Below are 3,614 nucleotides of genomic sequence, written 5' to 3' on the forward strand. Positions count from 1 at the left end.
ACGGCATGCTTATAAGAACAGTTTAAACTTTAAAGTAACAAAACAAAATCAAGATACTACAATCCTCAAATTATTTGTCTATGATATCCATCAAACAATGAAAATTCTAAACCTCTCTTCTCTCTTCTCATTGACATGTCTTTTTACTGACTTGTATTCATTAGAAATAAGATATAAATCAAATAACAAATAAGTTAATAACAATACATATAATAAATGAGTTATGAGTAGAAACTATAACTGGTTGACACATACCCCCACCCCCATCCCTGAAGCAATTAACAGAAAGGGGAAATTATGCCAAAAGAAGTTGGTAAGGACAAAAGGTAAATAAGAAAAATATGAAGAAGAAATGGCAAATTATTCAGCTTTTGCTTTTGTTTCTTACCCTTCTCCTCTCTCTCACCAAACCAAGAACAAGAACAAGACCAAGTTGGAAGAATTTCTCCCCAATTCGCATCTTCGTCTTCAATCAACACAGGTTCGCTTCGCTAACTTTTCTTTACGTGATTTCATATCGTAGTATCAGTATGTATCTTGATGCGAGGATCATAAATTACCAGTTTCCTCTTCTCTACTAGCAGTATTTGTAACAAGACGGGTTTTATAAGGTTTTAATTTCTTCGTTTCGGCGGTTTTTGTTTTTAGAGTAAAACTTTCCTCCTTTGTACAAAAAGTTATGATTTCTCCCCCAGAGGTTTGTTTTACTGCATAAATGGTTCCCAAAGTGTAATTTCATTTCACTTTTGGTCCCTGGTTTGAACGACGCTAAAATAACCTACGTTAAATCTACGAAAAGTGACTAACTTGCCTCATCAAACCCTCAAAGAATTGCGATCTCAGATCAAAAGAATGGAAAAAAAGATGAAAGTAAATATCGTCATCAACAATATAACAAGCATTAAAAGTTATTTTAGAGAGTTTTTGGTTTAGATTTGATTTTGAAGTTTAAGACGAAGGAATTATTGAGAAAATTTTATGGGGGTTTTCATTAAAGAAGACTAGAGTATATGAAATGACAAAAATATGTTAAAATTGTCAAATATACAATATCCTTCCTAAGTGAAATTTTTATACTATCTCAACAATATGTTAAAATTGTCAAATTGTCAAATTTTTATAATTCTTTAATATTTTGTTACAGATCGTGAACAATGGAGGTGATGTGTCTTTTTATCTCAGCAGTCCGTACGGTGTTGAGCTTTCTAGGCCTCCAATTTTGGATCGAACTTTCTAATGCGAAACCAAATTCAGAAGTGGAAAATCCATATATCACTACTGCTTTGGTGCTCAACTTTATATTCAACGTTTATAAACTCATCTTTATATATATCTCTTAAGGTATTCATGTTTTCTATATCTTAATTACTATATTCTTGTCTCTCACTAATGTTTTATTCGTTAGATATTGTATCTTGATATTTTTCTTCATGCAGACAATATATTTTGTTGAATCTTGGAAATTGGTGAAGCGACTCTTTAAGTATGTTCTCTACAAGGTAGGCACGAGTATTATGTCCATGTGAATGATGTATGCGTACCTATAGCTGACTCACTATATATTTTATTTTGTAGGGAACGTTTCTTGCGGCTGTAGTCCCACTAACACTACCTCATGCAGGATTGTGGTTTACATGGTTGACCATAGTATGCACTTTGAAGGTATATATATATATATATATATATATATATATATATATATATATATATATATATATATATTTGTTTTTTTAAATAGTGCAAAATGCATATAAAAAGCAAATTTCATCGGGTTTACTTTTCATTTTGTATACAGATGTTTGAAGCTCTAGCTAGCTAGGGAGCGACTTGAACAGTTGAATACATCTTCTCCTAATTATGCAAGTCTTCGGAATTACTTGGGCGTATATTCTGTTTTATTGGTGGTTTTCATTCTCGATGCAATTTGGTATATATTCACTTTTTATAATTCTTAACGCGTTTCAGTTTATATAGTGGCTTTGCATATTATGGAGGATTCAGGTTATCTATTTATTTATTTTTTTGCAGGATAAGGATGTGTCTAGTTATCTACCAAGCAATACCATCATCCATGTTCTTGTTATTATTCTTTGAGCCTCTTAGTATTGCTTTCGAAACACTACAGGCACACACACTGACATCACATACTATAATTTTGTTTCCTTGATCTGTAAGTTTTCATAAGGGAAAATGATTTAAAAGACCAACGAAGTTTTCAAACCATTCAAAAAAACCCAACCATGTTTTGTCTGTTTAAAAAAACCCAACGAACTTAACATTTTATCTAAAAAATCCAACAAAGTTTCAAACCATTCAGAAAATTTCAATTTTGTTTTGTTTAAGTTCGTTGAGTTTTTTTTGAACAGTCAAAACATGATTGAAGTTTTTTAAACGTTTTGCAAACTTCGTTGGTCTAACAAGTCATTTTTCCGATACGGTAATAAGCCACGTCATCTGTTTCTCTTATTTGACTTTCGAGAAAGTGTAACTTAGTTGGGCTTTTTAGATAAAATGTTAAGTTTGTTGGGTTTTTTTGAACAGACAAAACATGATTGAGGTTTTTTAAACGGTTTGGAAACTTCGTTGGGTTTTTAAGTCATTTTCCCTTTTCATAATTAACGTGGCTGATAATAAGTTTTTTGGTCTACATTGATCATATTGGTTTAATTTAGGGCATTTTGGTTCATGGATTTCAATTGGTTGGTATATGGGCTCATCACTCACGAGGCAAAACAACAGATTCCAAACTATTAACGTTTATGGATACGTCAGCAGCACCAGGCAAGACTCTGTTTTTTTTTTTTTTTTTTTTTTTTTGTTATTCTACTATTTGTATTTCCTTCATTTGCGTATTCTAGACATGACTTTTACGTGTAGGTTCACAATTGGAATGGGGATGGAAGCTTGTTATATTTCAGCATGTATGCTTTTTCCTAGATATTATGACGTTGTTAATGGCTTTTGGGCACTATGTGCAAATATGGCGGCTTAATGGGATGCCATTCCTTATGCTTCTCCTATGTAAGTTCTTTGATATGTTCTAATTCTACTTTCAAGTTGCTTTTTTGTGTATTTATTCTCCTCTTCCACCCCTTCCCCAAAGGAAAAAAAAAATATCAAGCTACATTTGCTTACAAGAATGTATGTCGTATGCAGTTCTTGTTCATTGCATTATTGTTGGGCCTTAATCACCATGTTAACCATCATCTAATTATGTTTGTAAGTTTATTAAGGGTAGTTTATCACATTGTGTTTGTAATTTTATTTAACATGTGAACTTGTTTAATTAAGTTTTATGTTTTTTTAATTCAAGGGGTCGTATTGAGTTTAGCGATTTTAATTATGTTTTTTTATTTAGTTTTTGTGTTTTTTATTTTAGATAATTTTATTTTAAAACATTTTTTTACAGTAACTTAGTATATTTAAGCTAAAAAGTCGCCATTACATTTGGGCACAAGGCCGTATCTAGTGTAATTTCTAACATAATCTCTACACCATCGATCTAAACTAGAGGTGCACAAGGCTAATCGGTTTCTTTAACGGCTCCATAAAACCAAATTGATTATTTTATAATCGGTGCAACTAAAACCGAATCGTCAGTTTAATATACGTTA

At 31.5% G+C, this 3,614-nt stretch overlaps 1 long non-coding RNA gene across 2 annotated transcripts; it reads left to right on the plus strand.

The window, feature by feature from the left end:
* The first annotated feature begins 267 nt into the window (after window positions 1–267).
* LOC145029420 (uncharacterized) lies at window positions 268–3,307 on the plus strand. 2 transcript variants are annotated; one of them, XR_013676527.1, is made up of 9 exons: window positions 268–481; window positions 1,145–1,341; window positions 1,437–1,499; window positions 1,576–1,662; window positions 1,796–1,927; window positions 2,029–2,170; window positions 2,673–2,781; window positions 2,878–3,021; window positions 3,157–3,307. It is a non-coding gene; the product is annotated as an uncharacterized LOC145029420 (long non-coding RNA). The 2 variants fall into 2 exon arrangements; XR_013676526.1 differs by having other exon boundaries at window positions 2,029–2,781.
* The last annotated feature ends 307 nt before the right edge of the window (window positions 3,308–3,614 follow it).

Source organism: Lactuca saligna, chromosome 2 (genome assembly GCF_052625555.1).
Source record: "Lactuca saligna cultivar CGN05327 chromosome 2, ASM5262555v1, whole genome shotgun sequence".
NCBI lineage: Eukaryota > Viridiplantae > Streptophyta > Magnoliopsida > Asterales > Asteraceae > Lactuca > Lactuca saligna.